Source organism: Neopsephotus bourkii, unplaced genomic scaffold, assembly GCF_033783945.1.
Source record: "Neopsephotus bourkii isolate Nb327-2 ecotype Australia unplaced genomic scaffold, CSIRO-AGI_Nbou_v1 NB_845, whole genome shotgun sequence".
Classification (NCBI taxonomy): domain Eukaryota; kingdom Metazoa; phylum Chordata; class Aves; order Psittaciformes; family Psittacidae; genus Neopsephotus; species Neopsephotus bourkii.
The window spans coordinates 282237-292440 of NW_026901341.1; the positions used below are offsets into that span (position 1 = coordinate 282237).

General features: G+C 47.5%; 1 long non-coding RNA gene across 1 annotated transcript; it reads left to right on the plus strand.

Moving 5' to 3' along the window:
- Nucleotides 1–352: 352 nt before the first annotated feature.
- LOC133213722 (uncharacterized) lies at nt 353–3449 on the plus strand. The gene is made up of 2 exons (XR_009725862.1): nt 353–849; nt 3258–3449. It is a non-coding gene; the product is annotated as an uncharacterized LOC133213722 (long non-coding RNA).
- Nucleotides 3450–10204: the final 6755 nt, after the last annotated feature.

Genomic DNA, 10204 nt, shown 5'->3' on the forward strand with positions numbered 1-10204 from the left:
ACCACAGCACGTCATGCCCAGAGGTAACGGGGAGTTACCAGAAGGGCTGGGACTGCGGGGTTGGAGGAGGTATCGGTCGGTGCTTGGTCAGGCTGGGGGGGCGAGTTATCGGTCGCCTGGTGATGAGGTGTTGTATTCTCTTCCCTTGTTATTTCCTTTATCATTATTATCATTGGTGGTAGCAGTAGTGATTTGTGTTATTCCTTAGTTACTAAACTGTTCTTATCTCAACCCGTGGGAGTTGATTTCTCTCTGATTCTCTTCTCCATCCTTCCAGGAGTAGGGGGAGGGCAAGAAGGGGGGGGAGTGGGTGAACAAGCTGTCTGGATGGGGTTAAACCACGACAGCACACACATTTGGTTGGAGGCCACATTGATTCTTTCAGTTTTATTTCAGCTTCATAAGCAACCTCCTCCTGAGCTAAAATTACATTGAGGGCTTGTACCAAGATAGAAATGACAATATAAAATGTTCTTGTGCCAAAACTGAAGTACTCCTTATTGCTCCTCCTTGTGAATTTATTGCTTGTGGACTTGCCAGATTGCACTTGGACACAGAATCTCTTCAGAGTGAGGGAAGGGCACCTTTTCCCATCTGCCTGGTCAGAAGGCCAAGCATCACTCAAGCCAATTTGCATCACTGCATTGGGAATTAACATTTCCTTTACTGTGCCTGTCCCTCTGCCATCTCATCTCTTATGGCCCCCTGGTTCTCCCCTCCATCTCATGGAAGGACTGCACAGCCCCATAGCTCCTTGCTCTCCGCAACAAATACTTGTCAGAGTGGAACTGAACTGTAACTACCAGCCAATCCTCACACTGGTCCATGGGTACGTGGCTGCTGGCACAGGTGTGGAATGCTGGGTGGCTGATGATTCTCTGAGCTTTCCACTTGTTTTTTCATGAAAATGGAGGGGTTTTTCTGCATTTTGGAGCATGTTTAAAAAAAAAGTAAAATCAGGGTCAGGGAAGGATCATGATCTTAAGTAACTTGCACTGTGTCAAACATACTTATTGTTTTATTTTAACATGGTCAGAGGATAGGAAAATGTGCTATAAATGGAAATTAAAGAGAAACAAACTGGGAACAGATGTCAGGAAGTATTATTTCATGCAAAGAATAATAAATATGTGGAATGGGTAACCAGGCACGGAGGCTGAGGCAAAAAGTATCAGGATCATTTAGGAAATGATTAGATACTTTCCTGGTAGGGGTGTGAAGTTAAAAGGGGACATGTTTTTATGGGTGCCTGCTTCTGCCTTCCTAATCGTTGCTCCCCTGAATAGCTAATGTCCTCATTTTCTTCTTGGTGGATCTTCGTAAGCTGTTGTGCAAAATGAGGGAAAAAAGCCGAGTGTTTTGAGGACCACACTGCCCAGCTCTTGGTCAGGGCACAGGAGCATCACAGGGCAGTAAAATCGTTTCTGCTTCATGAGGTTTGACATAGTCAGGGAAGAGGATGCTGTGCTTCCCCAGACTGCTGTAATCCCCAGCTGGAGCTGGGGCACGGAGAACAGATTTCCCCCTTGAGCAGGACCATGCCATCTTGCTGGCATGGTTTATGTGTGTGTCCATCCATCTGTCCCTTCCTGCAGAGTTTTGAACCTATTGGCTATTTTTGACTGAACTTGTAGAAAGAGGCCTGCTCTGCTTTGTTTCCTTGTGTGAGGGACACGAGCATCCATGGCTATTTGTTGGGATTCAGGAATGTCACTTGCTGTCAATGGTCCCACTAAATATCTCTGTGGTGTTGGCAAATGAAAGCTGCTGCTTACACACTTCAGGAGAGATTTCAGATTCCTTCCTCAAAGCTCAGATGTAAACCAGACTCAGCCTGAACGTGTGGCTGGGCAGCTCTTGCTGTGGCTCGGGCCACATGTGGATGCTGACCTCCTGTGTAGGTCTGTCTGAGCAGACATCCCAGCACAGCCCTGTTGGCTATAAGGGCCTCGTCCTGTTTGGAGACCTGCTGCCTACCACAGGCACCAGCTCATGTGCCTGCATGCTGAGCTGTGCCAGCAGTGTGATGCCAGGGACATCTCTCCTCCTCCTCTTCCTCCTTCCTTCAGGGAAACAGCCACATTGCAGTGTACCCTGCACTGCTCGTCAAGCCAGGCAATTTGGAGATTTACAGCAGGGACATAAGCAGCTCAGCACAGCCAGAGGAGGAAAATGAGTGACATAGGAAGCAGCAGGAGGAAGAGCTGAAGGAGGGCCCGTGCCTGAGTCTCACCTCTCCCCTGAGAGAGGTTTCCCTGCCCAGGCTTCAGAAACAGCCAGGGAAGGAACTGAGACACAAGTCATGCCATGCTCCAGTACCCTTAACTTTGGAAAACTCCCCTTTATACCTGCACTGTTGCAGTTGAACCTGCAGTCTGCCCAGTATCCATCCTTTCTGGTTTACTAATGACTGAAAACCACTTGTGAGTGGAACCGCTGTGTACCACCAGGCTGGGGCAAGTTTGGTTTCAATCAAAGTCCAGGTATTTCATCTAACCTGCATTGTGTTGGTGGAGGCAGGGCACAGAGCATGCCAGGACATCCTGCTCAGGCAGGGGACAGCACCCAGGAGCACCAGCAATTTCCTCTGGTCCCACTTTTGCTGGTGCTTCCCTGTGTGGATTTGTCCTGCGGTGAGTGAGGTTCTGCTGCTGCAGCTCTGGCACCATGTCCATGATGACGCACTGTGCACACGATGGACAGCCCATCCCAAGCTCTGCTGCTTCTTACTGGAGACTCACAAACAACAGCCACATGTTGCAGCCTTCAGCTGGTTCTTCCTCAGATGTCACCTTTTTCACCGCTAAAATGCTCTGCAATTTATTCCTGCAGTCACTTCTTGTTTTCTGGGAATTCCTCCAAGTTGCCACTCGTTTATGATCTGGTGCTCCCTAAAATATCTGCGAGTGCTGTTGCTTTCAATCACGCATTACACAACTGGCAAGCTGTGCACGCGTTCTCTGCTTGGCAAGATGATTTCTCTTAGCACTATTTTCTTTTTTCTTGGTCCGTGTATTCCCAGAACTGCTGAAGTTTTTGAGTATTTTTCTAGGCACATCTGTATTTGGAAAAGAACCCCAACAGTTTAAGCACACCGTGTTTTCCCAAATCCAGGTGTTGTACTTCATAAAGCTTCAGGCCATGGGAAGCAGCAGATGATGAGGCATACTTATATTGGTATCGATTTACTTTCCCATTGCTCATGTTACTCACTGTCATTTTATTTTACGTTTCTTTTTTATTTTCCTTTCTTACAGGTCCTTTTTTCAGGTATAAATATCAGCATTAACATCTGCATTTATTGTGTTTCATGGGAGGGTTTTCACTGGAGTCCGTGACCTCCCCATTTTATTGTGCTTTAGCTTTTTTGATAAACTGGTTGATATTTTGATAGATTTTCTGTCCTGTACATCAGTTCTTTGCTATCTATAATAAAATAACTGACTGTTTTTCTGCATGGATTTCCTGATTTAGACAGTTACCGACCATTTGCAGATGCGCAAGTCTCTGAGGAGCTTTCCCTGAAGACTCATGTTTGCCACACATGGCTTGTGGAAATGTTTCCTTCCCCTTCTGGGGAGTTTCAACAGTTCTTTCATTTCTGCCAAACGTTTATAAAGAGGTGCTCAGTCAGTGCTGGGGACAGAGGGAGCCTTTTTAAGAAGGCAGTACCCCTTGGCAGTGCTGGGCAGGGGAACGTGGTGCTCCTCCACAGCAGCCGCTGATGACTTTTTAATGCGTTGTGTTTCATGTGGTCTCCTCACATGGAAAAACAGGCGACGAGTCCTTGCCTGGAGCCGGGGCTGTTAAAATGTGCCTCTTAAATTATTCCCAAATCCTGGGGAAGCAGAGCTCAGGGTGCTGTTTGATCCAACATGAAGGCCAAAGCTCTGCTCCTAGGCCTGTCTCACCATGTTGGGAGGTAAAGGTGATGGTGCAGGGAGACAGGCAGCCATCACCATTGGTACTTTCTCACCTCAGCACAGCAACCTAAACCTGTTTCTACCCATAAAGGTCACCCTGGTTTAGTCAAACCTTGGCAAAGCTGCAGATGAGTCCTCCCCCCCTCAAGAGGGACACACATACACCAACAAACATGCCTCTTCCCAGTAGCTGAATCCCATGGGTAATCCCTGGGGTCACCTCCAATGAAAGAGTTTCAAGGGGGATGCAGCCACAACCTCACCTGCTGCAAATCCACCTCCGAACTGCCAGTACCATTTGGGGAGGATTATTTTGGGATATCACCCAAGATTGTTGTCCCAGCAAAAAATCCACAGGTGGCAGAGCTGGTGCTATGAAGCTTTCCTCCCAGAAGTAATGGAGTTCATAGAATGACAGAATGGTTTGGATTGGAAGGGACCTTAAAGCTCATCCAGTTCCAACCCTCTGCCATGGGCATGGACACCTTCCACTAGACCAGGTTGCGCCAAGCCCTAGCCAACTAGGCCTTCAACACTGCCAGGGATGAGGAGCCACAGCTTCTCTGGGCAACCTGTGCCAGGGCCTCACCACCCTCACAGAAAAGAATTTCTTCCTTATATCTAATCTATGTCCAGCCAGCTTTCAGTTCAAAGCCATTACCCCTTGATCATCCCCATGCTCAAATCCCCAGTGCCTTGCCCTTCCTCCTTCCTTTTGGTGGGAACAAGGCAGAACTGCAAGGTAGACCTGCAAGAAATTGCAGGAAAATAGGTTTGAAAGCATGTTGGAAGGAGGGGGCTGGAATTGCATTTGGCCTCAGGCATTTTGCAGGTGGCCCTTGGCATTATCGCAGCACAGGACCCAAGGGCAGGTCCCTGAAATGTGGTGCTGTCAGAGGACATCGGCCAACAGGGAGGTGTGAAATACTTCTACGATGACATTTTCTTATCTCCCCTGAGTGCAGGGGACTTGGAGCTTGCATTTTAATTCACTTGCATTTTAATTCACTTAGTGTTTGGCTACACTGAAGCTCCAGCACTCAGCCATTAGCTTTCGTAATGAGATGGTACTGGAGAATATTTAAAACCAGGCAATTGAATAAATGGTGGTTTTGGATGCTGACAAGTGTCTCTAGACCCCTGAGGAGTGACACTTTACAGGGGTGAATGGGGGGAAAAACAGTGATCACAGAACAAAACCCATAGTTCCTCTGAACAGAATCTGTGAGGAAACATTAATCATTTGGGGTTGATAACACATAATTTCTCTGCCATATTTGCTGAGCTTTATGGCCAGCTGGCAAAATCCTGGCCAAATGCAGCATTACCAGGAAATTGCATGATACAGTGCATTTTAGTAATAAATGGCAATCTTCCTGCCTTGCCTATTAAACCATGTAGAGCATTAGAGTCTTCATGGCATCTCTGTTCTTGGCAGTGAAACAGAAAATAAGCAAAGCCACAACAGGAAGACTGCAGGCTGAAACAGAGAGAAGTGTCTGATCCCAGCCTCCTGTGACTGGGTCAGGTCTCTCTCCCTGTGCTCCTAAAACACAGCAGCCACCCCACTGCCCTCTGCAAAACGCCTGGTGGCTCAGTGAGCCATGGCCTCCTCCAGGCATCTCCTTAAAGTACATTTGCTATTGCAGAACCTCAGGACAAATCTGCATTTTTCTATGGCCAAAGAACACAGTGTGTAAAGCTAATCCCCTGCTCTAAGATGTTACGAGGCAATGGCATGCAGAAGTAGAAGGTTAAAAAATGCCATCAAGAAGCAGTGGCCAGGAACCATAAATACTTTTCAGGCAGTCCTCAGGCACATCAGGAGACAAGCAAAGCAACTGGAATTTATAAACTTACATAATTAATTTTTCTTTGTGGGGAGAACAAACAGTCCCATGTTCCAGCTCTCTCAGGGCCTTTGACAATCAGGCTCCTTTCTATAAATAATGTTATGTAAGTTTATATATTTCAGTTAGTGCTTGTTCTGGCCTCTTGCAGCCCAAGGATGTTTTCGCTCCAGTTTATTATTTAGGCTGTGGATAGATCATTTTGCCTTGGTGAATCTATAATGTGAGTTAAATTAAGATGCTTGCAAGCAGCATAACAGTAATGAAACGGTCTCTGGAAAACATTGGCACATCCTCCATGAGAAGGAAAGAGAGAAATGAGCTTTACACTGTAGTGTCTGACTATATATCTGCACCCTCCTTTGCAGGGCAGGAGTGGGATTTGTGCAAGGACACAGCCTGTGAAGGGTGAGTGCTCATACCTGGGCTGTGCTCTGGGGCCACTGCTGACATAGTGGAATGGCCACCGATGTTTTTTTCCCACAACAGAAATACCTCTAAGTCATCCTCCAGCCCTGTAACTACAACGTGCTGCAATCAGAGCTGGCAGAAATGCTTAACCCCAACGGCTTAATCCCCAGCCATTGCAAATTAGTACAGCTCCATTAACTTCAGGGGACTATTTACATGGGGGAGGTTTAATACGTACAGGATCAGGCACAAAACCTGCAGTGATTTCGTACATGGGCAGTGGTTTACTCATTTACGAGGCTCAGATCTCATCTCTGCTGTGTGCTGGTTTCTGAAGTTTTATTTATTTATAGTGAGCACAGCCACGTCACAGGGATTTCTCCACCAAGCACCACAAGAAAACCCTTCATTTACTCTGATTATGTTGCTGATCTCAGTCCCCAGTGCAGGAGCTATCTTCCCTCCAGATCATTTTTCAGTAACGCATCGGTATGAGGCTGGATATTAAATCTAGATATGTGGATTATTTCATTTTCCTTTAACCTGTTTTTTATTTCTGAAGTTTATCTGCAGATCCTACAATAACAAGATAAAAGGTTTCTGATCTCCTTTTTTGATATATTGTAATTCTGATATGCCAGGGGCTACATCCTGCACCCCAGGTGGTACTGCTGGCCTCCATTCAGTGCAATGAGGCCTCCTGGTAATAAGTGTGTGTAACCCAGCCATGTGGCAAGGCAAGTGGCCTGCAGCCTCTGAGGTAGCTTTTACGAGCATAAATATATGTCAAACGGTTACAGGAGAACTGAAGGGCTTGGGGGAAATCTGATGAGCCCCATGTGCCTGCAAGAAGCTGTCAGCAGCCAGGTGGTGTGGGGAAGGAGCTTCCCAGCCGGGAGCAAGGCCCCTGGGTGCTCTGGGAGCTGAATATGCTGAACTGGTGCCTGCACCCAGAGGATGCCAGTGGGGCTGAAACCAGTAACTGCTCTCCTGCCAGGGTCCCCAGAGAGCTGGCACAGATCTCCCTCTGGATAGGGCCTGATGAGTGCCTTGGAGGGCACAGTTATGTTCCACCCCAACCCTGTAGCCTTAGGAGCCACCGCTGTCTGCCTGAGACACGGCTGCTCTCCCCACCCTGGTTTTGAAGCCGCTTCTGCTCATGCCATCCACAGGAGAAGCCCTCAGCAAGGAGCGCCAGCCAGGTCCAGGTGATAACAGGCACTGTGCCCCAACTGCTAGTCCACAGCCCCATGGGCTGAGCAGGATTTCACTCCTGTGGTGGCTGCAAGTGCTTTGCCAAATGGTTGGGAGTGTCTTGAAAAACCTCCTGCGCACAGTGTTGGCTTCATTTTCTTTGCCACCCAGAAACAGCCAGCTTGGATGCCAGCACCCTTCCAGATACAGGACTGGTTTTAATTGGAGTTGCCTTACCCAAGCTGACACTGTGAGAATGCAAGGGAAATCACACAGCAGAGCCACATCCAGGAGATGCCCGCAGTCAAGATGGTTTAAAACAATCTAGTGACATGTGAGGACTCCCAGGTCTCCCACAGCTGGGATTTTGGTGCTTAAAACTGAATCTGCTAAAAAATAAAAGCAAAATTGAAGTGATTCAGCTGAAATACATTTTTTTCCTGTGTGTAAACAGTTTTCTCACCTTTGCAGAGACTCAGCTGCAGCCTCTGCTGCCTGGCAGTTTTCTGTTTTGCAGGTCTTCAGGTCTTGCTGCAGAACACTGTGGGATGCCTCTGAACTAAGGAGAAGAGCAAGGGGCTTGCATTTCCAGGAAGACAGAAAAAAGATGCTTTGTACATAGAAGGCGCTTTCTTGTTGTTTGCAAAATAATTCCTGTCTGGTTTCTGCTGTTACACAAGTGGATTCTTCTCCATCCTCTTGCCTGCACTCTGCACTGCTGTGCCTTCTGTCTGCAAGGAAAAGGAGCCTCACCGGGGGGGAACACTGTTAGTTACTGCAGCCTTTCTCTGAAAAATGCAGGTATGTCCTTCTAAAGCAAGAAAACACTGTCTTGAATCCAAGCAGCTGGGAGAGTAATTATTCTTGGCAAATGTGAATCAATACAAGCACAATGCAGCTCTGCCCACAGCTTACCAATGACAGCACACAGTGTAGCTCGGGTGAGCTGCTTCCATCGCCATCCTGCCTCACTTTGCCTGCAAGAGCAAACTGCAGCACTCCAGAAGAAACAAGTGGAGCTCTGGGGAACATGGATGGATGTGCCAATCTCTTCAGCTCGAGTGGTTTTGCTAAAGCTGAACATACCACTCACATCTCCCCTGGCTCACTGAGGCTCAAAAGCAAAGGGAAGTGGAGCAAACCAGTTCTGTGGTGGTTGTTCTTGCTGTGCTGGTTTGCATGCAGGTGGTGTGTCAGGAGGAGAAAGTGGAGAAAATGACTGTGAGACCACTGAAATACTGTGTTCCTGTCACTGGCAAGCCTTGCTGTCAAACCTTGCCAGTCCTGGGAGAGGCTTTTTGCTTGGCTGAATTCCAGGCTCAAACATTTGGGTGGGGAGAACCAGGTTCATTCCTGGAGGAACCAAGATGCTCCAGCTCCGATTGCATGTTGTCTTTGCATTCTTACTTCTGTTTGAAAAACAGGGCTGCTGCTGAAGTGCTCACATGTCACAGGAGCAATCTTTAGGCTCTTGTTATTATTTAAATTTTAACCTCTTATCTTGTGTTCTTACCCTCCTTGGTCACAGAAGCACACTCAGGTTAGTCCCATGCTTTCCAGGTGTTCTCCAGCCACGCCAGTCTGTCCACAAAAATCAGATTAGACCTGTGTCCTGGATAAGCTTTTCTGGTCCGTCACAGAAAAGTAATTCCAGCATGCACTGGCCTTAGGAGAGCGTTTAAGCAAGGTGAACTAGGTGAGTATTTACTAGAGGGAGGCTGGGAAGTGTTTCAGTACATGTGTGCCTGCAGCCAGCAGCATTTTGGCCCAGGTGGTGGGTGCACGCTTTGAAGCAGGGGCTGTCGTGATAAGAGATGTCATTAATCCCACAGGATGTGGAGTAAGTGGTCTGGGCCAAGCATTTCTGTAATGCAAATGATAGACTTGCAGGTGCTCCTTATAGAATGGAGCTAATCAGTGTTTCTGATGAGATGGGTGGTGGGGAGGAGACCCTGACCATGTTCACAAGGGCGGCTGCAAGTACCTGGAAATCCCAGGCAATACACAGATTCAAGGGAAAATCCTGTGGCTGCAAGTACCTGGAAATCCCAGGCAATACACAGATTTAAGGGAAAATCCTGTGTCTGCTGGGGGAGGAAGTGCTTGCAGCTGCTGTGATGAGCCCAGGAGGTATTGTGGAACCAGATGTGCTGCCATGTGGCTCCCCCAGGGCAGCAGCCCACAGCTCCCAAGGGGAAGTGCTCCATAGCCAGGCCCCATCTCATCACAACCTAGCTGTGTCTGACTTCTCGTACTCTTGCTTTGCTGCTGGGAAACAGGAAGAGCAAGATAACCTTGAAGATTTTATAACCTGGGACTCATTCCTACTTCTCCTTTGCTCCTGGCAATGTACCAATTATTAATTAACAGGCAAATACTGCTGAGAAAAGGCACACATGAGTACATAGCTCATTTCCATAGCTGCAAACGCCATAGCCCCCCAGTCAGCTTTCATACCAGTGCACCCAATTGCAATGACAGCAATGAATAAATAGCCTGGAAAAAATAGAAATGGTTTTGAACCTGATACAAAATGAGAGTTATATCCTTTTAAAAGACTCTTTTCTGGCGGTCGTGTGTATCACACTACCTATGGAAAAACTCAGACAACAAGAATTTGTGTCACCAAGTGGCACTACACCAACGGCCTGAACACACGACTTCCCTGTAACCAGCCCCTGAGAAATGTCTGATGTTCTGCAACTCACTGGCAAGGGCTGTACACTGGGTCTAATCATTTGCATCATGATGCTGAGTCAAGGTGGTATTTTTTAATATGTAGGCAAAAAAGTTATTCCAGATTCAGGCGAATTTAAACTGTGTATG